The 27980-nt window shown below is 46.1% G+C and overlaps 1 long non-coding RNA gene across 1 annotated transcript in view; it reads right to left on the reverse strand.

Annotated features, from left to right (window-relative positions):
- LOC309610153 overlaps window positions 1–20960 on the reverse strand; it is a 46297-nt gene extending 25337 nt beyond the window's left edge. Inside the window, exon 1 of the long non-coding RNA XR_014233736.1 lies at window positions 964–20960. This is a non-coding gene — a long non-coding RNA (uncharacterized lncRNA). The remainder of the gene's footprint in view (window positions 1–963) is intronic.
- Window positions 20961–27980: the final 7020 nt, after the last annotated feature.

A 27980-nucleotide genomic window follows, 5' to 3' on the forward strand; every position in this document is an offset into this window, starting at 1 on the left:
TGTGCTCCGCAACAAGAGAAGCAACAGCAATGAGAAACCAGTGCACCGCAACGAACAGCAGCCCCCGCTCGCCGCAACTACAGAAAGTGTGCAGCAGTGAAGACCCAATGCAGCCAATAAATAAATAAATAAAAAGAAAAAAATAAAAATAGGTGTATACTTTTTTTTCTAATCACAGAAGTAATCCATTGTAATGGTTTTGAAAGAGTGCAGAATACAAATTAGTCAATGGGGAAAAAAATCTCCTTTCCCTGTGAGTTCTTAAGAGAAAATGAACAACTCAAAATATAAACATTCAGAAATAATGCCATTTGCAGCAACATGGATGGACCTAGAGATTCTCATACTAAAGGAAGTAAGTCAGAAAGAGAATGACAAATACCATATGATATCACTTATATGTGGAATCTAAAATATGACACAAATGAACTTATTTACAAAATAGAAACAGACTCACAGACATAAAAAACAAATTTTTGGTTACCAAAGGGGAAAGGGAGGGGGATAAATTAGGATTTGGGATCAGCAGATACAAACCACTATATATAAAGTGGATAAACAACGAGGTTCTACTGTATAGCACAGGGAACTGTATTCAATATCCTGTAGTAAACCATGATGTGAAAGAATATGAAAAAGAATGTATATATATGTATAACTGAATCACTTTGCTGTATGCCAGAAACTAGCACAACTTTGTAAACCCTCTATGCTTCAATAAAAAAAATATATAAATATTCATTATAACCCTTACAGAGTCCTGTTAAGGGTGAGAGGCTGTGGATGGGTGGAATATGGGACCCTGTGTCCTATCCTGCCTTATTACCTTTGGTTAGCTTTGATCTCCTTTTGATTCTGGAAATCCAGGCTGACACTTATTTTCAGATACTACTGTCTTATTTTAAACCCAAGGTAAAAGAAAATTTGGCATAATTTTATATTGCAAATTTCAAGGATGCTTACTCAGTGTGGAGAGCAGAGGGCGATGTACCACGTGACCCAAAGCAGATCTTGCAGTTCCGCCGTGTCCTTTTTAATAAGGCCAAACCCAGAGCATCCAGGCTTACTCTCGACTTGCTGTTTTTTCCGACCTCTGAGCACAACAGAATTAGTCTCTGGGTTACCCCTGACCTTTCTCTTCCTTCCTCTCTCGCACCAGCTCAGTCACCAAACCACGCCTGTTCCCTCTGCCCCACATGTTCTGCTCCATTCTTCCTGCTGCCTCTCCAACCATCACGATTCTTTTTTCTGCAAAATCATACTTGCTTTATTTTTTTATCCATATTTTTTCATATTCTTTTCCATTACGGTTTATCCTAGGATATTGAACATAGTTCCCTGCGCCCTACAGTAGGACCCTGTTGGTTATCCATTCCATATATACTAGTTTGCATCTGCTAATCTCAACCTCCCACTCCATCCCTCCCCCAGGCCCCTCCCCCTTGGCAACCACAAGTCTGTGCTCTGTGTCTCCATCACACTACTCTTTACACACACAACATCTTTGTCGCTTGTGAACCACACCACCTTCGGTGCCACCTACCACTCCTTTAAATTCTTTGTGGAATCGAATTATCAAGAGCTAGAAGAGACTTCAGGGTCATCTCATGTACTCCTCCCATTGTATCAGTGCTTAGTTCAAGGCCACATAGCTGGGGCTGCTGCACTGATGTTCTGATGCCCAGGCACAGGTGGCCCGGAATGGGCTGGAGCAAGGGATCCACCAATCCATGACGCTGGCCACGATCACCTGGAACGACTTGCTCGTAAAGCAAGGAAAGGCTGGGGAGCCCCTTAATTCTGGCATTTTGTGCAACACAAGGAAAAACCCTTTAAAAAGTTTAGCTACTTGCGTTGCTCTTAAACCTGAGGACCTCCTGCTCGCTTCCATTAAGGGGGCTGATGAAAGAGTAGTCCCCCCAGGGTATCGATCCGTGTCCTCACAGCCCAGGCCAAGTCTGCTGCGTCCCTGTCCCCAGACACACAGATCTGACCCTGTGGCGACACAGAAGCACTTTCCCATCTATGCCACCTGTCTCTGCACCCCCTGGTCCCTCTGACTAGAATGTCCTTCCCACTTTTCTCACCTAGAAAATGTCCAGTCCAAGCCCTCTTCTGTGCTGCCTTGCACGTTATCACGATCCCTTGACCACCCCAACGATGGTAATCATGATAAGAAAGACAACCATGGTAATGAAGATTGATTGAGTATGGGCTGTGTGAAGGGCAATATGCTCATCAAGACTCACTATTTTATTTCTTTCATCACCAGAAATGACTTGATTAGGATGCTATGTTTCCAGAGGAGATCCTTGAGCCTTAAAGAGGTTTAGTTATTTACCCAAAGTTACAGCTAGAAAACGGTGGCCTGAGGCTCAGACTCAAGTCTGTCTGAATCCAGAGCCCAAGTCCCTCATCACGACATCACCTCTCGCCACTCATCATGTTGTCTTAACAATGATCTGTGAGCAAGTCTTACTGATTGAGGACGGGGACCGCCAGCGTATTCCCAGTGCCTAGAATAGTGCCTGGCATATTCCAAGTGTCCAGTAAATGTCTGTGGAATAAGTGAATAAACAATACATTTCAACGGGGCACTCCCCACCTCCAGCAGTCTCTGAACTAAACCCAGTGACTCGGGTGGAGGATGCTGGTCTGCGCCTGGGAGTAGCAGCAGATGGTGGTGCTGGGAGATGCTTCTCCCATCGCTCCTCCCCTGCGCTGTGCTCTCCATCCCCTCTCCTCCGGAGAAGCCCCCGTGTTCCAGGAAGGCAGCCAAGTGAGGCTGCCAGCAGGAAACACCTGGCTGGTCAAAGGTTTTTGCAAAGCTTTGTTCCTACAATTACCCTTTATTTCTTTCTCTCTCTCTCTCTCTCTCTCTCTCTCTCTCTCTCTCGCTTAGATTTCATGCAAACCAACTGGTATTTCTTTCTAAACAGCTGAGAACACCAGATGGAAGGGGAGGGAGGGGGGGAGGCACAGGGAAAGGCAGGAAGAGGTCGAGCAGGGTCTGTGGATGAGGAGGAAATGTTTTGAAACATGGGAAGTTGGGAAAATGCCGGACAGGTCAGCAGAGGAAGGAAAGGAAAAAAGAGCTGAGAAAGCGAACAGCCACCATATGTGTGGTGCACAGACATGCAGGGCTTTCAACATACCATTAAAATAGAGAAGGAAACGTTCTGGTTTCCTTAGCAACAAGGCCTGTTGGTGCCTCAGCCAGAAAAACTTATTGGGAAAAAAAAGGCATTTGCCTGTTAAGGAGCCTGATGAATTGCGAGATAATTATACAGCGTTCCACCACCACTAAAGACACACAAATATCCTCCAGGAAATATTTTAAAGAGCACGGCTTGTCACAAACCTGTGAAGGCAGGGGATAGGAGAAAGAGGCAGAGGCAAGGATTAAAAGGCCACTGCAATGATTCTAGGGGAACAGCCCAGGGGTGTGTGTGCTTGTGAGGGGCAAACTAGAACCAGTTCGTATGTCAGGCAACAGACATCTAGTGAGAGGCCAGAGCTGGCCATAGCTGTGTTTGATCGGAAGAAGCCAGTACATTGAGTCCTATTCTTTGTCCTTTCATGAAGTGGTGGGTGGATCTGTAAAATCTAAACTATTCGATTCAATATGAGAGAGTCTATTGACCAGGGTGTTGGGATCTGCATTTATTAGGGTCCTGCTAGTGCCATGCAATGAGTCAAATGAAACTCATGGTACATCTGGTCCCTGAGATAGGGTGGGACAGAAGAGATTCTTTTTTATTTTTTATTATTTTTTTTAATTTTTAAATTTTGTTTTATTTATTTTTGTATACAGCAGGTTTTTATTAGTCATCAATTTTATGCACATCAGTGTATATATGTCAATCCCAATCGCCCAATTCATCACACCACCGTCCCCACCCCCCCGTGCAGAAGAGATTCTTGAAAACTGAGTAGGGTAACATAGAATCTTGCTTAGGGTAGAAGGAGAGGAAATAGGTAATTATTTTGTACTCAAAGCTCGGGACACAGTGCCGGGCATATAACAGTTGTTAATATAATAGCGAATGAGGATTGAGTGGATGAATGGATAGATCGATGGTTATGTAAGTGAACTGATGAATGCATGGATAAAGAATCATGAATAACCAGGTCCCCACCTTCTTCCCTCTTGTTCCTCCCTAGGAACTTAGCTGCACTCAGTTTTGTCCTCCAGAAGATGGGCAGAAGCGTGCACACTCTCAGCCATGGAGTCTTTGGAAGAGTCACATTCCGAGGTAAGCCCTGGGGTCCTGGGGCTAAATTGTCGAGCATCTTCAGGAGTCTTTGAGGAGTGGATTTTCTGTACATGTTCCTCCCCACCGTGGATGGCATATCCTGTGATACACCCTTCTAGGGATGCATCCTGAATTAGAGGGAAGAGCTCGCCCACTTCATCAAAGCACCAGGACCACTTTCGGTGGCTCCTGGGGCTCAGAAGAGCCTTCAAATTTGCTCTGAATCAGTTTTCCACCCTCTGATTTCCTGTAGTGCTGGGTGATGTCTTCATCTGCACCGTATCACATGCCATGTACAATCCTTAGTTATTGTTTAGTTTCTCCTGTGTGGACGTCACACCTCTCCAACTAGACTACGCTCCTTAGGGGCAGGGGACTCCCGCAGAACCTCTTCTTCCTGCCAGCCCCTAGCAGAGCGCCCTGCATTTCGAAGCATTGAACGTTGGCAGCGCTAACACCAAGGAGAAGGACATTGACCCAGAGCCTTTAGACGCTGACAGAAAGCATCAGGCTCCAACCCAAGCTGGGTTCAGCTCCATGCTGAGAAGCCCCTTGATCACCAAACACACCTGCACCCACACCTACCATTTTGTGGGTGCTGCCTGGTCGGCTTGCATGTTCAGGCATGGGCTTGAGGGCTGTGTGAACTGATGGGAAAGAAGGGAGGGGTCAGGGAAAGTGATGGAGGACCCATCCCCCTGCTACTCACAGGCACTTGGCCTATTCTTGAACTGAGTGTATCACAGTCGCGCCCTAAAGGGGTCCTGCCCGGGAAGGGAATGCTGAACCAGCCTCGGGCAGCTTCTTTGTTCTGAATGTAGAGATGAGGGGATGGGCACCTCGGGCACCACTGCCTCCTTGTCATCACAGTTCTGGAGGAGCATTTGGCTTATATTTTGTTTTCTAGACATGGAAATGGAGGTTCAGAGAGGTTGAGTAAGTTGCTCAAGGTCACACAGCTAGTGAGTGACCATGTTGGACTTACACTCAGGCTTTACACTGTGTCCAGTGTCCAGGCTCTTGACTCCTGTCCTATATTGGCTCTTGTGACTCAGGCTCACTGGAGGAAGCCAAAGTATGTTTGATCTCCCTGAATAGATGCCTCTTCCAAAATACAGCTGGTTTGGGAGTAGGAAAGAAAAAAATCGGATCAGAGCCCACTGCTAGTTAAAATAAAGATGAAGGAAGCAGAGTTCAGAGCAGGGAAAAACTTATATGTCTTATTTTGTGTAAGCATCATATTAACAGATTCCGTTCCAACTATAAACAGATTTTCACATTTCCACCTTCCCCCTCCCATTCCCCTCATCAGCCCCACCATCCCTAACAGATTGTTCCTTTCCTTCTTGTTTAGATTACAAGTAAGCAACATTGGCTTTCTTTTCATTCTCCACCCCCCGCGCTGCACCATCTGCGGGGGGGGGGAGGTGCTTATTTCTTACCCCAGTTTCTTTTAAAATCTTCCCTTGACTTGCTGTCCAGCGGCCCCGTGCGCTTTGGAAGCTCTGCAGAGAGTTTCTCTAGCGGCCGCCAGGGGTCGCGGTCGAGCAGCCGGAGCCTCCTCTCTGCAGGGGCTCAGGGACCGCTTGCCGGGAATCGCCAGCCCATCTCCTGTAGATATCAGCGCGCAGCATTCATCAGGCCGCAGCTCTGCAGTGCTGCGAGCAAAGTGAGAGACCGGGGCTGGGAACGAGACCGGGGCTGGGAACGAGAACGGACTTTTTCAGGCATCTAGAGCGCGGCCGCCTCAACTCTCCCGCCCCGGGCTCAGAGCAAACAGTGCTCCATCAAGTGAAGTGAGGCCACCCACTCGACCCGGCCCAGGGTCGTGCTGTGCCTTTCAGGGTTCCTGAAGGGAACAGGCGCGGGAAACCCCAGGGCCCGTGACTATGCAGAGGGCAGTGCCCTGCCAGGCCTGACTTCATCAGGGGAGGAGGAGGGTGGTGGTACAGGGGCAGCGCTTGCTATAGGAGGGGAGGGCATCTCTCCCAGCCCGGTCCTCTTACTGCCCCTCCCCCCATCCCTGTCGACAGCCCCGGTCCCCAGAAGGAAAGTGCTGCTTTCCTCCCGCACACACGTGGACGCTCACAGCTCCCCAGTGATTGCTCTGTCACCTCAGACAAACTTGGCCCAGCCTCGCGTGGTCTCCGCCAGAATTTTCTCAGATGAGATGCAGAGGAGGGGTGGGGGAGCACGTGCTGCCTTTAGCATACGAATTTTTCAGCATTACATTTTCATCTCTCCGTCCTATTTCTCTCCGCTCCCTCCCACTGCTCTTTTCAGAAGTGGAGCTGCTTAAGATTTGATGCAATTGCTGGGCATCTAAAATGGAGGCACAGTGGGGAGGAGGGAGGAGAGGGAGCAGAGGGGGAGGGGGAAGGGATATGGTAGCCCAGGATGCCAGCGGTATGGCAATGATGAGAATCTGGGGGCTCGGTGAGGCTCTGCCAGTCCTGGGAAGCACTGCTGAACGGCTTGATTCAAGACAGTGAGGTGAACCAGCAGAGACCCAGGAGGCACCTCTGCTTTTCCTTCCTCATTTCTCCTGCCCCTCCCTCTCTTCCTTCCTTCCCTCTGTTCCTTTCTTCCTTCCTTAGAGACAGTTGCGAGCACACATAGAGAATAATACACAGGCATGAAGACATGCTTACAATACAAGATGGACTTTGTTCTTTTATAATAAGTTTGAAAGGAATAAGGAACTATGAGAAGTTATTTTAATGGAAGGGCCTGGTAAGTTTCCTGAAATGAGTGAGATTTGAGTTGGAACTTGAGGGATGGGTAGGACTTCTGCAAGAGGGAACGAGGCATGCCCGGCAGGGAAAAAAAGAGCTTGAACAGAGACATAAAAGTGAGAGGTTTCATAGCACTGGGGGAGAGTAACGAGTCGGCAGCTGCGGTTCAGCAACAGGCACAGGGGAAGGGATACATTGGACGTAAGCATGCGAACGTAGGTTGGACCAGAAGAAGGAGAGCTCTGCGAGCCCGGATGAGGAGCTAGGATTGCCTTTAAACGGTGAAGTCCATCAAAGGTTCCCATGGCACAACAGACTTGTGGTTTAGGGGGATCCTTCCAAAAGATGGACAGATAAAGAGCTGACAGACTAGGAAGTTGCTGGGATGGGAGATCTGTTAGGAGGCCATCATGGTGGTGGGAGTTGGAGACCGTCAGGTCCTGGACTGGAGCTGTCACACTGGGAGTGGAAAGAGAATGGGAGCAACCGTGAGGAAGGGCTTCATGATTGCTCCTCAACATGCCCGCCCTCTGTTTGGCCGAAAGTTGTACTTTCGTTTTAGGTTCGAAGGATTCATTAACAAAGAGACACCGCTCGTCACACCAATAGACAATTTCAACTTGACTTTAAGAGAAAATCATTAAAAAGAAAGAAATAGAAACGAAAAGGGAGAGAAAAGTAAAAGCACGTACCTCACCAAACTGGGCCGACACCTACATCCAGACTTGAACAGCGCTGGGAAGTCCCGAAAACAGCAATCTGGAGTCCCAACTGGGCAAGGTCCCGGGCAGTGTGTCCGCTCCACGGGTGAGACTTTAAATTGCAGTTTAGGAGAGCCCCGCTTATAATACCAGGCCGCAAACTGATATCATCAGTTTGCCTGCAAATACGCAGCTTTGGGTTTCTTCAACGATGCTGTTTATCTCATTTCGTGTATCATAAGAATTTCTAGATCCCTGGGAACTGGCCAGGTCCCTGAGGCTCATGAAACTGCACGATCCACTCCCTTCTTTGTCTTAAGTGCCGCCGGACTTGCTGGCCGCAGCTCACAAACAGGCACGTAGTCCAGGCAAGGTCACAAATCAGTTAGAGGCCTAATATCGCCTCTGAGGCCTGAACAAGACGACTTCCATTTCAGTCCTCCTAACACCCTCCCACCTCTTTCCCTTCTTCCACTGTCATCATAGCTGGTGATCTCCCATCACTCTTTATTGAAACATGGAAACTATTGGAGAAGAACTCTTGCTTCTCCCAACCACCAAGTCTGCACATGGACCTGTGTGTGTACCACTGTCTCCATCTTCCCTGCTCCTGGGAGGCAAAAAGTCCCCCGTATCAAAGACCAGTGCCTCCCCTCTGCTCTTCTAAAGGATTTTTCTTCTTCGTGATTCCTTTCTCCTGCATGATCAGTCTCTCCCTCTTTAATAGTCATTACTACCAACATACAAGCTTGCTCTCGTATTCCCCGTCTCCACCAAAGCTTTGACTGATGCTACATTTCTCTCTACCTCTACTTCTGTTTACAGTAAAACTTCCCCCAAAGTATTGTCTGCACATACTGCATCCATTTCTTCACCTACAAATTGCTATTCAGTTTGCTCCAATCTGGCTCGCAGCACTGCTTTGCCAGAGATTACTCTGCAATCTCCATCATCCTAAACCCAAATGGGCAGTTTCCTGGCTTTATTTTGGTCTTTTAGTAATATTTGGCACATTTGACCCCTTCCTCCCTCATGTAACACTCTTCTTTCTCAGTTTTATGAGATGATCTCCTGGATTTTTTCTATATCACTGGGCTCTGCTTTTCATGCTGAATATTGCTGACTCATCCCCTTTCCTTTTCTTTCCTTTATTTTCCTCTCTCTTCTCTTCCTGTCTTGTCTGTTCTCTTCCCCGCATCTGTGCACTCCCGTGGTGTAAATACCATCTCTACAATGATGTCTTCTGAATAGATCTCTATCCCAGAGTTTTACCCATGGAGCTCCAGCTTGTTATATCCAACTGTCAACTTGACATCCCCACCAGGATGTCTCACAGGCGCCTTAAATTTAGCATGTCTAAAACAAACTCTTTATTCCCTGCTGTACTCAACTGCCAGCTGGCCCTGTTCCTCCTTTTATGTCCCCAACTCACGAAATGGCATTATCAACCACCTAGCTGCTTACACCAGAAGCCCTGAGTCATCCTTGATTCCTCCTCTCCCCCCGCCATCCGCATATCTAATCCATCAGCAAGTCCTCCAGCATAGACCTCAAACTGGTCCATTGCTCACCATGGTCATTGCCATCCTGTGGTTCAGGCTGTCACTACCTCTTATCTGGTCCGGTGCAAAAGTTTGAACTTGCTTCCCTACCCCACCTCTTGCCCCCTAATCCCCATCAGTGAAAGTGAACTTTGAAACACATAAATCAGATCAGATCCCTGCTCTGCTTAAACGTTGCCATTTGATTTCCCATCACACTTGAAATAAAATCTAAATGTCTTGAATGGCCTCCAAGGCCCTTCCTAATCTGGCCCTCTGGCCACCCCTCACCCTAATCCAGTTATAATCACACCCTCCTCCATAAGGTCTGCCACAAAGGACTCACTGCTGGTCCTTGGACATGTAAAGCTCCCTCTCTCCCTGTAGCCTTGGCATCTGCTGGCTCTTGAACCTGGATTGTTTGTTCTTCCCCTGGGTCTTTCAATGAGAGGTTCCCTTCTCGTCCTATAGAGATGCCTTTCCTGACCACCCTCATGGCTCCAATCGTTCACATCACCCTGCTCCCTTCCTTCATAGCATGGGCCACACTCTGCAACACGACGCTCATTCATTTGTCTACTGTCTGCCTCCCAAGAATAGGCAACTTATCTGTCTCACCCGCCCTTATATTCTCAGCACCGAGCAAAGCCCCTGGCTATGAATGAGTCGTGTTATCTGTTAGGTAGAAATGAAAGACTCTGGTGAGTTATCCCGTATACAGAGTGTAGAAGGGAGAGATTTCATTAAAGATGGAGGGACTGGAAAATGCTAATGCCTGTCCCTGGTTGAAGGGACAAAGGAGAAAGTAGAGGCTCGAGTGGAGAGATGAGTAGGGTGGCGATTTCACATTGAGTGTGAGATGCCTGTAGGACTTCCAGCTGTTGGATGAGGATATAGGTCGACAGCTTGGCTAAGAAGTTAAGGCTCGAGATACAGGTTTGGGAGACAGCTGTGCCAACATCATAATGAAAGCCACGGGCATAGATGAGACTGATCGTGGTGGGTCAGATGGAGGGAGACCAGGAGAGAGACAAGGATGAAACCTGAGGTAATGCCTATAATCAGGGATGGGAGGAAAGGAGGAGCTTTTGCGGGAGCCTGGGAGGCAAGAGGGAAACCAGGAGAAGGAAGTATTCCTGAAGCTCAGGAAAGCTGAGATTTTAAGAAAAAAGGGTAGTAAACTTTCAGTTCAGCCCTACAAATATTTATTTTGCTGTTTCTCCATGCCAAATGCTCTACTTGACTGTAGAACTACAAATATAAATAAACTCTCATTCCTTGCGGGGAGGAGTTAGAGTCTGTTAGGAGAAATAGATATGTGAAAACATTTAAATAAAAAATATGTGCTGACACAAACTAGCACTATGTACTTTATAAGTGTATATCTAGAGATAAAGATATATGTCAAATGTATTAGAGTGCTTTCCTGTGGGGAGAACAGGAGTGCAGAATGGGAGTAAAAAGGAATCAGTACATAAGTAAAACAAGAGAGGGGCTCAAGCACACAAGGATGTTTGTTAGAATGCCATGAACAGAGACTCCTGCCCACCTCCCAGATCCTTGCAAGTTTTCCCTTTATTATCAAAACACTTTTTTTCTATTATAAAGTGCTAAGCACTTAAAGTGCTAAATATTTATTGTAAAATCTTTAAATGGTAGAGAAAGTATAAATAAGAAAATAAGCATCCCTTGACATCCCATTGCCCAGAAACAACCTATGCTAATATTTTTGTAACCAGGTATGCATGCACGTACATGTATGTATATTTTTGGTCCCTTTACTTATTTAAAATTTGCTGACAATTTTTGTTTCAAATCACCTGGAAGCAGATCCCCTTTTGGGGAAGAACCACTTGCGTGTGTTCATTTCGATAGTGGATATAAGGGGCGTATCCATCTGCCCGCTGTTCTAGGAGAAAAATATAATAGAATATGTTTCGGTTTTACAAGAGTCCAAAGCTTAGACACTGGGGTGGGTGAAATTAGGTAGTGAACTTCCCAATATCCTTTGGTCTCCATTAATTAAGAAGTCAAAGAGCCTTTATGAAAAAGGAGTGAGTGAGGCAGAAAGAGAGGTGGGGTTGAAGAGGTGGGTAGATTCTATCCTGCAGGGCCTCATAAGCCAGGTCTGGCCTTTGCATTTTGTTGTTATATATGATTGGAACCACTGGAGGATTTAGGCAAGTGTGTGACATGACCTGCTTATGTCGTTTACCTGCACATCTAGAATTTTCCATATAAGCGGGCATACGATCCCCTCTCTTCTGTAGCTTGCTAGTTTTGCTCAGGAGTATGTAATATCCAATCACATCTGTTTCGTATGGGACGTGCAATGCCATACCTTTGCAGAAGGGCCCCGGGAGCACAGAGGAGGGCATGTCCAGCCCTAAGGAATCATGCAAGCTTTCTTGGTAGAGGTGTCTGATCCAGGTCATAGATGAGAGGTAGCCTAGTAAGGAGCAGTGAATGGATCACATATAGGCACAAAGGAGAGAAGCACAGGAGAGGGTGGGGCAGGGCGCCCGTGTGCACTGCCGCAAAGGTAGAACAGGACAAAGAGGCCACTGGAGTCGATCTTTTTTGTTGAGATGTAGTTGACCTATTATATTCGTTTCAGGCGTGCAACATAATGACTTGGTATTTGTATATATTGTGAAAATATTGCCACAAGACGTCTAGTTAACATCCGTCACCCCCCATAGTTATGATTTTTTTTCTTGTGGTGAGAGCCTTTAAGATCTACTGGAGTCTGTTTTTGGGAATTCCCTGGCAGTCCAGTGGTTAGGACTCCGCGCTTTCATTGCTAAGGGCCCGGGTTCGATCCCTGGTTGGGGAACTAAGATCCCGCAAGCTGTGTGGAGTGGCCAAAAAAAAAAAGGTGGGGGGGAAGATATACCGGAGTCCATTTTTAAGAGGCGATGATCAGCAATCTTGAAAATATCAGCTTCAGGGAGGTTGTGAGAATGTGGGTTCAACAGACATTGTCGGATTACAGGGACAGAAATCACTCAACTGAGAAGGGCAGCTGGCTATTTTAAGGATCTCACAGGTGGTCTCACAGATACCCAAGAACAGGATACGCTGGGATTGAACCTGGAAAGTCAGGAACTGAAGTCATTCTCCCTCTGTGAGAATCTGATTGGCTGAGCCCTGACCATTACTGGGTCTGTCCACTCCAGATCCAATTGGCTTGGGTGGGTTGGCAATTCCAAAGAAAAGAGCATGGGTTGAGCAGGCTTCCCAAGTGTGTCTTCTGCAGCTCTTCTAGTGATGAAGAAGACAGGCTCCAGAGCCAGAGTGAGGCAGAACCTCGGCACGACCATTCACCAGCTGTGTGATATTAGGTTAATGGCTTAACCACTCCGTGCTTACTTTCCTGTACTGAAAGATGAGGATGTTAATGATATATATCTCTATCTCTCTCTATATACATATAAAATGTTTATATATGACTGTTCCTCTTCAAAGAACAATCCTGTTGGGGCTCAGATCTGTGGCTTTGGTCTCTGTTGATAGGGGAGCTCTAGTTTTCACCTGTTTGGCAGAGGATCATGAATCGGACTGAGAAAATGCCAGGACCTTCCCTCTCTTGGCTCAGCTCTGAGGTCCTGCCCCGGCCCTTCCTCCGCCGATCTCTCCTCTTACCTTCTTCTTGTGCACGCAATGCAGACCCTGCCCCACACCCTGCTCAGTGCCCAGAGGACCCACACGGCCTCCTTCTGGCAATGGCTTCTGTTCCCCAGTGATTTATGGACCATATTTCCTTTAGTGTGAACATCCCCTGAGGGCAAGACCCATGCTTATTTCACTTGAATATCTCCCTCACACTCCTTCACTAGGATATGTAGCCCAGGGCTGTGAGGTACACAGTGGGCGCTCAATAAATGCAGGTTTTCCAAATGTGGAAAAGAAGTTCTCAGACTCATTCCACTTAGATACCGTTCACCTCGATCTCCATTGGTAACATCCCTTTCACAACACACACTGGCACTTTCAGAGACAACTTTACTTTCAAAATACTTTTAAGGTTCTTGCAGTTCTATTGGAAAGGAGTCGACTCTGGCTTCCAATCAGGCATTTGTCCCCCCCTATTAGAATCACTGATTGGGGAAATGCTTTTACTGGAGTTCAGCATGAGATGGGCCTACTTTCTGCGGCTTTCCACTCTGGAGGCACAGGGATGTTGAAGGCTGTGTGTGGGAAGGAGGAGGCTTATGATTATTGGCAACTAAGAGAAGACTCCTGTGAATCAAGAAAAGCTCAGCTCTTTATCTTCATGCTTCTGTTTTATATCTCTGTACTTCATGTGTCAAATTGGGTAATGACATCTGTAGAAGTTGCCTACCTATGATTTTAAAATATCTAAGATGATGAAAATGCTTTGAAAAGTGCCAGGTGAGATGTAAATACCAGGTATTCTATTTCTGCCTGCACACAGATTTTAAGGTTTCAGTTCTGACAGGTATGCCTCAACTACTGAAGAATATCTAGGGGCTGTTCATTATGTGTGTGTGAAATACATACTCGGACACACCAACACTCTTTTCCTTTATCTCAGGAGAATTTATTTCAAAGAAAATGTTATAAATACAGTTAAAATCCACTGGGTACTCCTCCCCAATCTCATTTCTCTCCTTCTTTTCTTAGAAGTAACCAACACCCTGAATTAGGTGTTTATCGTCCCACACATTTAAAAAAAACTTTTACTATATATACATGGTCATAAAAATATATGGAATTGGCTTTCGTGTCCTAGAAGTTTTATATAATTGGTTGTACACTGTACCTAACATTCTGCAACTTTCTTTTGTTTGCTCAACATTACACATATATATGTATATACCTGTATAAATATATGTATGCATATACTTTATTGAAGTATAATTGATATGTAAAAATTGCATGCATTGAATGTATATTTGATGAGTTTGGACATGTACATACACCTGTGATACCATCACCACAATTAAGGTTCTAAACTGATACATCACTTCATGGAGATTTTTAAATAGAATCTGCATGTCTGTGTGTGTCTATATTTATGCCAGCAAGGATTTTTTGTAAAGATCTGCCCATGGCAAGTGTGTGTCAAATATATCATGATGATGCATTTATATGTCCTGGTTTAGCGGGATGAACTTGAAGTCTGCCCCTGAACATATCCAGTTAAGTTATACACATGTTTATTAGAGATGCTCATATTTATAGATTCAGATATACCATAGGTCAAGTCCTGTCCCCACTAAACACGATAGGCTCCTATTGGGAAGAATTTCTTCTGTGCTTTCATCCTTGATTTTGGACTAATATCCATAAATTGGCACTAAGAGTTACCCATCTATTTCTCAGAGAGCTGTTTGTCTTCTCTTATGAAAGATAATTACTTGCTAGCCCAAGAAAGTTCCTAAGTTCCGGTGGGAACTTGAATTCCAGGAAGAGATCACTGAGACTGGGTGCTACTAGGAAAAGTAAGACTTTGCATTTCAAACATTCCTGGGAAACTCAAGTACACTGCTACTGAGTTACAGGCACTACAGGCTATGATAAACAAAGATTCTACTTCCCATGACTGATTGCACTTGACATGAGAAGTATAGACCAGACCTTGACCCCAATTAATTAAATTGCCAACTGCTATTTACAGAGGTGAGCCCAATGCCTGTGATATGTTTGTAAAATCTCATTAATTCAAACTTCATTAATGTAGAATTTAGCTTCCTTTGGAGAGGGCCAACCTCTGCATTTATCCTTGTGTTAACTGCAGGAAACAGTCTGCTGCAAGAGCTGGTGAGGCGAAAAGTCACAGTGGGGAAATATTTAACACACGTTGGCATAATGTAAGCAAACGGAACCTCTTCGTGGTGTTCCACCAGCCTGGATTTGAGTTGCTGCAAGACAAAAATGGGTGCGGCGTGGATGGACCAGCATTGCGTGAAGATTATGATCCAAAGCTGTCAGATGAGTTTGGACAGGTACATACACCTGTGATACCATCACCACAATCAAGATTCTAAACTGAGACATCCCTTCATGGAGATTTTAAAATAAAGTCTGCATGTCTGTGTGCGCCTATATTTATACCAGCAAGGATTTTTTTGTAAAGATCTGTCCATGGCAACTGTCTGTCAGGTATATCATGATGATGCATCTCTATGTCCCAGTTTAGCGGGATGAACTTGAAGTCTGCCCCTGCACGTATCCAGGCAAGATGTACAAGGCTCTTCCTCCTCTCCTGTGACCACGTGTCTCTTGCTCATGGCACCTCTGTTTCTCTCTGACATCTGTTCCTTTTTCTTTACTAATCAGTTCTTCTGGTCTTATCCATATATATCTATATCTATCTATCTATCTATCTATATATATATATTCACATTTCCAGGGAAATTCTGATTCCTGTTTAAAAAAAATGTTTTTTTTTGATTCCTGGTTTTTATGGCTCACCCCAATTCACTCGGCACCTGTGGGAAGTGATCCTTTCTTACTCATGTTCCTGTGCCCAGCTTACAGTTGATATTTACTGAGTAGACTGTTGACTGTGACCTCAACTAGACACATTTTATCAGAAAGCCATGCCACTTTTCTCACCCTCTCTGTGGGCGTGGGTGAGGCTGCACCAGTGCAGACACAGTCCTGGCCCGCAGGCAGCTCCTCCTGGACTCTGCCGTGGTCTGCTGTGTGCTGCCCTGTGGCAGTGTCTCCTATACACGTGCGCCGGCTGTAACCTCAGCACCCAGGGACGTCACACTTCATATCTTTAACTTAATTATTCCCCCAACATCTTAAGGATGCGAGGCAGACTCAGGTGTGGAGTACAAAAATGGAGACGTGAGGTCTTGGACTTTTCCACCATCAGCAGCCTGGAGTCGGGGAGGTCAAGAGAAATCCCTCTGCACAGCTCTCCCTCCTGTCACTCACAATCTGTCACTCTGTAAGTGGGTTCAATGATGGAAAGATAGACTGTGAGGGGAAGAAGTCCACAATGCCTTCTAGAAGCCCAGGGGAGCTTTTCAGGAGACAGCACATCTGGCATTGCTTCAAACCAAGACTGGCCTAGATTCTGCGATGAAATAAACAAACAAACATGGTGGATGCTTGTAACTCACTGAAACCTTGTTAGAGATCTTAAATGACTTCCCACTGTTCTCCGGCTAAAGTCCTAAATCTTTACAAAAACGGTGCCCTGCAAGATCTGGTCCCTGCCTACTTCTCTGGTTTTCTCTCATCAATATTTTCCTGGCTCTGGACAGTCCAGCCAAGCCAGTCATCTTCCAGCTCTCCAAAGTGGCCTTGGCCTTTGCTCACGTTAATTCCTCTCCTGTGATCATTTCCCCTTCCCTTTCCTCCTCCTTCATCTAGCTAACTCACATTCCACTGTAGGTTTCGTGCTTAAATTCACATATTCAAGGAAGACTTTCCTGACACCCTAGGCTATAATATTAGTCAGTGTTCTCCAGAGAAACAGAACCAGTAGGAGCTGTATACAAAGTAAATAATAAATCTGTAATAAAGGTATTTATTATAAGGAATTGGCTCACATGAGGATGGAGGCTGAGAAGTTCTACATCTGCTGTCTGTGAGTGGGAGACCCAGGAAGCTGGTGGTATACTTCCAGTTTGAGTCTGAAGGCTTGAGAGCCGAGAGCACGGATGGTGTAGGTGCTTGTTCAAGGGCAGGAGAGATGGATGTCCCAACTCAAGCAGTCAGGAGAGAGAGAACTCTCCCTTCCTCTGCATTTTTGTTCTATTTAAATCCTCAACGGATTGGATGGTACCCACCCACATTAGGGAGGACAATCTGCATTACTCATATTCAGATGCTAATCTCATCCAGAAACATCATCACAGACACACCCAGAAATAATATTTAACCAAATGTCTGGGTACCCCATGACACAGTCAAGCTGACACATAAAATTAACCATTACAATCCCCCTACTATACATAACAATGCACCACAGTTTTTTTTTTTAATTTGCTTTTAATTTTTTTAACTTTTAATTTTTATTTTTGGCTGTGCAGCATGTGGGATCTTAGTTCCCTCACCAGGTTTCGAACCCATGGCCCCTGCACTGGAAGCACAAAGTCTTAACTGCTGGACTGCCAGGGAAGTCCAACAATGCACCACAGTTGTAACAAATTATCTGAAGTGGTGTGGTTACTACTTTAAAGTCTGTCTTCCCATTGTAGCCCGTAAATTCCATAAAGAACTTATTTTGTTCACCGCTTTATCCTCTATCCAGCATGGTGCTGGAATAGAGTTGGCACTTAATGAGAATTTATTGAATTAATAGCGTTCCAGGAAAATCCCATCAATTGCTAAGGAAGGTATTACTGAAGAGATAGGGAGGTGGAGAGTTTCAAATTCTACTGCAAATTCTGAGGCAAAGGACTTTATCTTACATTCTTTTACCCCTCAAAATTTTCTCTCTCTCATTCCTTATTCCTAAGTCTTAGCAATTATTGAACAAATGCTCAATGAGAGAAGGAAGAGAACTAATGGTATGACATGTGGCGGGGAACTCAAAGAGTGGGTCTGGGTTTCAGGCTGGTTTTGTTGATAACCTGGGAGATGACTGTCGGCAGTTACTTGACTTCCCCCTGCATCACCTCTAAGCTTGGTCTCTGCCTCAGCCATGCTGCTCTCTGGTCCAGGAGCAGAGGGGCCTCTCCACCTCTGTGAAGGGAGGAATGGTGGATGCATGTCTTTCTGCGAGTCCGTGTTGAGAGGTCTTGATATTGCTCCCCAACTTTGCAAAAATGCAGACGGAAGTCAGCTAATGGAGGGAGGGTGAACCCAAGTGGTCAGCGCACAGTGGGAAGGAAGAATGAGTCCCCTGAAAAATTGGAGCTGGTAGGAATCATCGAGTTTATCTAGTTCAGGCCGTATTTTACAGGTAAGGCATCTGAGGGCAAGATCAGCTCATTGGTTCATCCTAGATTAGTGACCAAGCCAAGACCCAGATTCACCTGTTTAGACTTCTAACTCAGGGCTCTTCTTACCCTGTCCCTTTCCCTGTCCACTCTAAGGACTTGTGCACACACCTGAACACAGACACACGTAAGCAGTGGGCTTGATAAACCTCCATAACCCAGGTGCTAGCTGGAGTCCCCTGGCCCTTGGAAATGCGGATAATAATGGCCGGAACCCTCATTCCATGGACACTGGGGCTCCACCTTCCCTCCCAGTCTCCCCAGAGATTCTTATAGAAATTTACTCTTGGACTGGTCTCCTCAGGCTCTGAGTTCTTGCTTCCGCTGAATTAATTCCATTTCTGTATCACCGGGGCCACCTGTGCATGCCTTGCCCTTTCCTCACTAAGTTACCCCTCACTAAGTGGGGTCCCTTCACCCCTGCAAGAGAGCCCATCCCCTCCTTCAGCTGCGTGCGTAGCAGACTCAGGTGAGGGCTCAGGGCGGTGGAGGGAGTTTACATGGCAGCACCACAAACAACTTCACTGCATAGTAGACACCCTGTTCTTGAACCTTCTTGGGCATTTCCTACTGGCCCACATCTCAGCAAGGGGCAGCCTTCAGCCACATTACACAAGCCCCACCCCCGCTCCTGCTCTATACCCCATTACATTTTTGTGCAAAAAATTTTAACTAAGTCATTGACTATCTCCTCTTCGTCCAAGTTCTTGGGGCCCATCTTCTGCACTTCAGTGGGCATAACAGGGTATTTGCCCAACCAGAGGCAGTTCTCTTCCTGAGGTGAACTTTATCTAGTGCCTTCTGTGTGTGTGTGTGTGTGTGTGTGTGTGTGTTGGTGTGTAAACAAGTATGGTGCAATATTTTAATTTGTTCTTACTGTTTTCCTAATTGTTTAAATATTTTAATTTTAATTGTTTCTTAATATTTTCCTAATTTTAGAGAAGGATGGGAGCTCAAAGAAGGATCAGAGGAGAAGAATGCAAATGGCTGTTATAGGCAGGTAAGGAGGGTGCTGCAGAGGGGCAGAAAAGACTCTGAACACCACAGAGCCAAGACAAGGTCAAGGTACAGATGAAGGGCGGTCCCTGGAGGTGGGTGTGCCAGTGGTGACGCACGTAAGGCCAGGCTTGCAGGGGGCAGAGTAGTTGAGGCCCTCCGATGGGCAGGTGTCAGATGGAGATTGGGCAGGTGTGACTTCAGCGGTTGAACCAATGGTCCAAAACCCTGCACTCCCATACTTCAGCTGTGGCTGCAGCCCCAAGTCTGGCTGTCAATCACCGTTAAAATAAGAGGTTGGGAGGTGCTTCAAGGGGGCCCGGGAGTCAGAGACCAAGATGGAGCCCAGAAGGGGATTGCATTAAGCCATTCTCATTGGATAGAGTGAGCAGGGGGGTGGCTACGGGTTTTGTGAATGGGAGGTTGAGTATGGGGGGGGGGACTTCAGAGAAGGAGCATAGAACCTCAGGGTCTTTACCGCCTCCTTCTAAAACGTGGGTCCAGCACAAATGGGACGAATTGTCCTTTGCTTCCAGAAGCTTCTCCTAGATCTATTACTGTAGTCAAGGAGATGGACTATTCTAGATGGTCAGCCTGGGTCCATGCTCACCCCTAGGACAGTGGGGGAGGAGGGCTAGGTCATGGGGAACGACAGCCCACTTGGCACACAGGGTGGGTGAGTGGTTCTCCAGTGGGAAAGTGAAGCAGCGTTTTCAGACAGCCACTGAAACAGATTTCTGCTAAGTTAAAGTGGCAAGAGAAAGAAGAATCTTTTGGTGCCAAGAGGTTTCCCTGAGCCTTTCGTGGCATTTCTCCTTCTTGTAAAATTCTGTGTGACAGCAGCTGTGCCAGGTGCCTGGGATACAGACACGAAAAAGCCATTTTTCCGGGCCTTTAAAGCCCACGCGATCTTTTAGCTGGATGGAAACATCAAAAGACAAATGCAAGGCAGTGTGACGTTGGCAAAAGGAGGCCTGGGCAAGCTGCATCGGTGCATCTGATAGTGTCTGTGGGTATCAGATGGGGAGCAAATTGAGATAGCCCTACAAGAGGTGCAGCTTGCTGGCAGTTAGCTTGAGGAAGGGCAAGGGTGCCTTCGGGGCAAAGAGAACAGCTTGGCAAAGGCAGAGAAGCACGGTGTTCCATGGAAATCCAAGTTCAGTGTGTTAGCACAGCCGAGACCCTTTGTGCCCTGCCTGCTCCAACCAGGCCGGGCAAGGCAGGGGCTCGGGGGGCGTGAAAGCGGAGGGCAGGAAACAGCATGTTTGGGAGGCAGCCTTAAGGTCAGTGGAGGCTTTGTCCCAAAAATGGCTGCATTTCAGCCCCACCAAGGTGGGTCCCGTCCAGGGCTTCTGGTAAGTATGCACAGAGGCTCCACCCTCCCCCCCAGCTTCTCACCAAACAGGATGTGCGCAGCTCAGCTGTTGCTACTTAGGGCACATCCCCCGTTTGGGCTGCTCTTTCCCTGAGGTCTTTCTCTCCTCCCCTCTCCTCTTTACGTGCGTGCTCATGTCTGTGTGCTCTGGCGTCTTTCTCTCTCTTTGAAAGTCTGCCTGCCCTGTGTCATGTTGACAAGGAGGAGACACACTGGGAAAATGTCACAGCTGAATGGTCCCAAGGGAGACAGCTTTGTTAGATGCCAAGCATACAGGAAAGAAAAAGGCCTGCTGCCATCTGGGGAGGGAGTGATTAAGTGGAATCCAGGGGCTGGCACCACTGGTGCCCCCAAGATGGCCTTAGCACTTGTTTTAGAGCAAGCCGAGGGCAGGGGCCTGAAATGGGGGAAGGGTGGAGTGAAGCTCCTTTTAAAATTCGTGGCCTGGCCCTGCCAGCCTGGGCCCTGGGGGTGATGAGGGAGGCTGACAGATGAGTTTGGGTGTGGAGGTTCTGCAGCCCCTCCTGGGGTCTGGAGAGGGCAGTTTCTCAACCAAGAAGGATACATTTGAATCCTTCAATGGGATTTTGAACACACTTAGTAAGAGGGACAGATGTTGGTGGGAAGCTGAGTTAGACAAGATTTTTAGGACTCCTACCCTAGTTCTATTCTGAATTCCCAGCGCACTTTTCCTGGGATCTTGGAATTTTGCAGATGCAAATGGACACAAGCACAGGTCCTTCTGTAGTTGTGGTGTTTGGACAGGAATTGGTTATGTTTTAGACTTTTCCTGAACCATACTGAAACCAAACCCATGTACTCAGCATGCAACGGGCTAGGATTCTCAAGAAGCAATGCTCATGCCTAAGAGAAATATGAAGGCTCTTTATTCCATGTAGTAAAGGGTCAGCCCTCGTTTCTTTCTCCAGGAGCATGTCAAATACTAGGTTTATTAAACAAAACGACACATCTGTCTTTATCCCTGCATCCGGACTGGGCACAGACTTGTAGAAGAAAACAGGCAAAGAGAACTCAGGTACCAGATGGAAGACTGTACCATCATCCTCTAAAACACTGATTTAGGCAGAAATCACTTCCTTTTATTCACAGTCATTCCCCAAATTCATGAGGCTTCTAGTCATGGGAATAAGACAATGGACATTTTCAAATCATTCACTTACCCATTCATTCATTTAATGAACATACTATAAAAACTTATTTTGCTCCATGGTAGGGACTTAGGAGGCATTCAGAAAGTCCTGTCTTTAGGAGTCTCATAGACTCATAGCAGAAAGAAGACATGTAGACAAATAAGAACAATTCAATGGAAGAAGTAATTGGGATCATAACAAAGGTTTGGGAAAAGGACTGTGCATGCCACTTCTCATCGGCTAGAAGCAAACTATGGCCACCCTAAGCAAAAAGAGATTCATTGGGATTGTGAGATCATAGATTAAGCTTCAAAAAGACAGAAGTAAGGACAACTTTTGGAAAGCACAGGTATGGACTCAATTTCTAGGATTCTGCCTTAAGCTCCACCTGTATTTCATTTGCTACTCCTTTTCTCTTCCACCCAGATCAGCTTGCACCAATCTTGCAGTGTCCCTTTCTTACAGTATCTTATGAGAACCTACGAGAAGTAGTGGGGACACTCTAGTATCTAAGCCTGCAAGGAGGTGGCTTACACGGCCACACTGTCCTTCACCAGCTCACACTATCCCATATCTTAGGAGGCTGTCACTTTCACCAGCCTATTTCTGGGCACTAATATCAAGGCAAGGTGGGTGAGTTACTACACTTGGCTTAGCCTGGGTCAATGCCTGCTTCTGAGACTGGGGGTGAAGGAGGGATCTGTTAGAAGAAGAAACAGTGGAGGGGAAGGCTGCTCAAGAGAAAGGACATCAAACTGTCACCTACAAGTGATATAGATACTCACAGGGAAGAGAGGTCTAGATGGTGGAATCAGAGAAAGCTTTGAGAAGGAGCTAGAGTTTGGGCTGGGTTTTTCATGTAGGTAACTTGTAGGGGGTCTTCCTAGGGCATGCCTTACTGCTGTGAGACTGTCCCCCTCTCAGCAACACAGGTATACCTATACAGAAGCTCAGTCAAGTTATATTTGATGATCCTCACCTCCTTGGTCATGGCTGGGCAGATGAAGTTGAACAGCTGATGGCCAGTCCAGTGGAAAGTTGACCCAATGACACCTCCTTCCGCATCCACTGGGAACTGGTATACACTGCAGGATACTGGTTAGCTGGCTGGTGAGCTTGGAGCTGAGACTCATGGAAAAGCCTTAGGTGGCCATGTTTGGTCAATATATATGGAAAGGTAGAAAAAGCAGAGTCTGAAAGCAGCAGAGCAGACTCATGGGAGAAAGTAGAGATAGAGCATATTTGACTAGTGAGGAAGGAAAAACTGGGGTGGCTGTGAGGGGCAGAGCGAGAAAAATGAACCATTGCCCCCTATGGCTTTCCTGTGTCTTATTTCAGCCCCTCGTAAGATCTAGTTGTACTTGGTTCTTTTGGTTTTCATGAGATATCCTTCAATCTTTCCAATCAATTCCTTTTGAGTAAATTTCTGTCTCTTGCTGTCTTTGAAGGACAATGGGATATGGACCTTCAGAGATGGGCCAGGAGGTGAGGAAGAACATTAGAGGCAGCTTGAACAAAGTCTAAAGGTGGAAGAGTGTAGGACTTAATAGGTAAAGAACAGTAAGAATAGTTCAGTTTGATTGGTTCATTTTGTAAACAAGGGCTAGGAAGTGGGATGGGAAAGTAAGTAAGGTTAGATTGCAAGGACTAAGGAGTTTGGAAGTTAATTGGGATGTAGGGTTGAACCACTGAATTTTTGAGTGGGAGAATGAGTTCATCTGACCTGGTCTTTGGGAAGATCACAGAGAGTGGACACCACTTTGGTATCCAAAAAAAGTGTGTAATGCTCCTGCTTTCCTAGGAGAGGAGAGGAAATCCCTTCTATGCCCCACTTCCATAAGATCTGGCTTGGGGCAGCTTATTTTGTATGGGGTGTGTACTCCTTCTTCACCCTTTATGCTGGGTAGCACCCAAAAAAGAACCTGGGATTCTTCTATTCTGTGTCCCAGATCAGTCATGTCTAAGATGGGTGTGGGGATTTGCCATTGGAACTTTAAAAACCTGAGTGGTCAAAATCTCTGAAAAGATCTATCATCAAGACAAATTTCCTCCCATCTACAATAAGAAGATTATGCAAAACAGTGTGTTCTGAGATATTTCGGTTTTGAGAACATTTTCTGGATGACTCCAAAAAGGCAGAAAAAAAGTTGCCTAATGATGGAGGTTGTTCATGATGTTTCCTATGCTAATTGTACAGAAAAACATCTTCATGCCCACTCCCACGCTCACCCAGCCAAGGAGAATCAGCAAGGTGTGGATCTGTGGTCTCAAATTTACGAGTGCCTTGTTTGTCACTGCATGCAGTCACTTTTATGAGTCCTCTGTGACAGGAAGAGAAACATGAGGAGTACAGGAACCTTGGGTACCAACTCATTTAGCAACCAGCCTGCTCTCAGCAGTGACGGCTAATAACCAGGTTAGAAACCAGAGACGCTTTCAAATAAAAAGGATTGCTGAGGGTGAGTTGAAAGAGCCCAGTAATGGCTTAGTTTAGGCAGGTGTGTTCTGTGCTGGGCTGGGAGGAGACTCTTTTAGCTTGAGGCAGGGGATTCCGTAGAGATAGGATATGAAAGGATAAGCCAGAGGGGTAGTCGTCACGCCCATCCTTATCGCTGCTTGCTGGATACGTAGCAGTTCTGGCCAGTTACCCAGGGCTCTTCCCATTCTCCTGCTTGCCAGCGCTGCTAATGGTGGTGGGGTCACCACGGTACCCTTCCTCCAACATCCACCCCCATCACTCTACTTACAACAGTCAGTTCTGCAGCTGACAGTTCTCGGAGGCACGTGTAGAGGTGCCCGTGGGGAGGGAAAAATCCCAAGAGGGAAATCGAGACAGGTGAAAACAGTGGGAAAGCTGGCAAGAAGCAGAGGGTAAATGGACGGTAAGCGGTCCATTTATCTCTGCCCAAGTGTGGAAAGGGGGCATTGCCATCGCACAAGAGAAGATGCCCCACTCTCAGACTCAGTCCCATGCTCTTGGAATGTGGACCTTGGAACAGAAGGCTTTGAGGGCTCATTCTAATGCTTACGCGGTGTGATTCCGTGGATTACTGAGCTCCCTGGGGTTCGTTCTCCATCACTTGGGGAGGAGGTGGAAGGAGCATCATGGCTGTGATGGAGGCCCTTTCTGCCCAGAGTGACTTGGGTCATAGTTTGAAGAGGAAAACAGGTACGGTAAAGCTTAACTGGTTTCCTGGGGTGGGGTGAGAGGTGGGGTGGGCCGTACTTGGTGGCATTCTGATAAACCGATTGAAAAAACAAAATCTTGCTCTGCTTATTTTCAAGTGTGGTCCAACATCCAACACTCTTTCCTCCTATTTGGGCAGACAGAGGTTTAACTCTAACCAAAGTATGTGGAATGGTAAAGAAGTCTTCTACCTTCATTTATTCAAGTTTTGAAAATTATTGTTTTAGGTTTTTTTTTAAACAGTAGATTCCATATTTTGGAATGTGTTTTGGTGGATGTGATTTAAATTAATGATATTTCAACTAGTCCAATCATCTTACCAATGCAGAAATCTCATCTATAATTGATTCCTGCCTACCTCCCTCCCTTTCCCCCTCCGATCGACATGTTTAATATATGTGTTCAGAGCGGGGCAAGAAGAATGAATAGAAATTCAAGTGGTTCATCTGTCCAGGGTGGGATGGCCGGGCAGAAGCCATGCAGACACAACATAATATAGATCAAAGCACAGCGTCCGGTACGTGTTAGAGTTTACTGAATAAATTTTTGTCTAAAAACAAGAAAGAAAGGACTAAATACATCCTCAGTAGTTTTGCTCTCTGCTTTTCAAGGAAGCCTTTTTCACCACTGAATAATTTTGTCAGAAAAATCTTTCCTTCTTAATTGAACTGATTTCTGTGTTTCTGTTTTTTCGCTGGCTGGCTTATGTTCTGCCCTCTCTTCCTCTCAAAATCCTTTTCATCCTTTAAGAACCATCTCAACAATCACCTTTATTTGCCTTTCCCATCCCATAGTTCTCTTTCTCTGTTGGCCAGGGAAGTGACTGAAATAAGCCCTAGAAGATGCTCCAGAGAGCAAAAGTCTGGGGCTTGCTTGGTTGCCTTTTTGAATCTCTTTTACTTGCGTTTGGTTTTGTAGAGACAAAGGTCCAAAGGAAACCCAGCTGACATGTTCCCTAACTGGACATCCTGCACTGGGGCCAGTGCACACCACACCTGTAATCCTGCAGCCCAATTACAATATATCTTTTGAGGGTAGTGCAGATTTTTACTCCCATGTGTACCAGAAAGGCTAAGTCACTGATTAGCCTAGGCCTTTAAGGACGCTGTCATAATTTAGGAGTTAGTGAAACGTCACAATGTGTGAGCAAAGCCATGAAACTCTGAGACTGTCTCTATCTGTCCCAAAGTGAAAGGGAAATGGGCACACTATCCGGTTTATAGCAGTATTAGAGGTTGTGAAGAAGACTGTCAGCTGTGATTCCACATCTGGCTTGAGCATCTTTCTCTCGTGACTCTTCAACGTGACCTTTCCCTTTCAAGTTAATCTCCTCAGTGGCTTATATTCCCTTAGTTGAGTTTATGTCCATTGGCTACTTCTAAGCCCAAGTTTGTAGCCCACTTTTGATCATATAAATTTCAGTTTCTGTTCCCAGTAGCCCTTGTTTGTTTACTAGGTCACAAAGTTTTAAAACTAAATAAAACATCTTCAAGTTTATGAGACTGACGTTTCTTGGCTATAGATTGGTGGTAACGGCAGCAAAATGGAATCAGATTTTAAAACTTGCTTTGAGGTATTGAACAATTGTATTTGTAGTGATTTTACAACCTTTGTGGGCATTTCTTTTGCAGTTATCATTTGATGCCATAGGTTGGTCACTTATATTTTCTCTATGGATTTCTCCTCTAAGCTTGGTGTCTCGGCTCAGCACAGGAGTATTGCTTTTTGAAACGGGGCAATGTTGCTTGCCCCAAACGTAGCCAAGCAGTGTGTTCCTTCCTCTCAATATAATACCAAGCTCTCAGTGTATCAGCCCTAATTAATAAGATGTTGGAAGTCAGAATCGTGCATATCTCATAAACTCCTCTGAGTCTGGGCTTTGCCATAGTTGATCAGGGGGAGACTCATCAAAGTATAGCAGAGAGGAAGGCAAGCCCAGACCAGAACAAAGCCAGGGAAAGAGAGCTAAACTGAGCACCATTTAAATTATTTGTCACGTGGCCTGGAGAAGAGCCTGCAGAAATACGAGCAATTCAGCTCTTGAAGATTTCAGTTTTCCATTTTGGTCTCTCCTCCCTTCTCTCAGTTCTTTATCAGCATGAGAAAAAACTTAATCCATATGCTGACGACTCTCCAATTAACATCTTCATTCCAGATGTCAAATTGCCTTCCTGACTTGCCCCTTGTATGGCTAAGGGATAACTCAGATTTAATGTGATCAACCCATGATGCTGAGCTCCTTCTCCCATGCTTGTGTTTTTTGCAGTCTTCCCCCATCTTGGTCCATGCTAACTCCAACCTTCTGCCTGCTGAGGACTAGCACCTTGGAGTCATCCCTGGAATCTTTCTCTCATAGTGGTTACAGCTGCTGTCTCAGTAGCTCGACAGTCAAACCACATCCACAGTCTGCTCACGTGTGTGGCTGCCATCCTCATTCAAGCCGCCATGATTTCTCCCTTGGGTCATTGTCATAGTCTTCCGACCAATTCCCCTACTTCTACTCATCTCTCTACACCCTAATCACGGCACGAGGGCGTTAAATGTTCCTTTTAGAATTGTCAGACTAGGCCACTCCCCTACTCAAACTTTACACCTGGGACCTAAAAGGCCCTACATGACCTGTCCCCTTTCTTCCCTGACTTCACCTCCAACTGTTTGCCCCTCACTTACTCTGCTCCAGCCACTCAGGCTGCCTTGCTCTGTGATCGTGTGGCACACACTCTTGCCTCAAGGTCTTTTCATGTGTTTTCTCCTCTTCCTTGAATCTTCTTCCTCCAGAAATCTGAGTGGCTTGTTCCTTCATTCCCTTCAGATCTTGCCCCCATGTCACTTTCTCACTGAGGTCATCTCTGGTCATCGTCAATAAATCATGCCCCCACTGAATACTGCCCGTTCTGCTTCCTTATTTTGTGTTTGTCTTGGGACTTATCACTGTCTTGCCGCTATCTTCACACTGTAAGAGTTGGCTAGTGTTGAGTAGCACCCAGTGACATCAGTCATTTGTGTTTCGTGCTAGCACATTTGTGAGTCGGCTGAGGATTAGGTAATCCAGGCTGGGTTTGGCTTCGGGCTCTGCTTCCAGCTGTAGGTCTGGTCTGTCCTTCTCCT

This window comes from Balaenoptera borealis, assembly GCF_965194805.1.
Source record: "Balaenoptera borealis genome assembly, chromosome: 13".
In the NCBI taxonomy this organism is placed as follows: domain Eukaryota; kingdom Metazoa; phylum Chordata; class Mammalia; order Artiodactyla; family Balaenopteridae; genus Balaenoptera; species Balaenoptera borealis.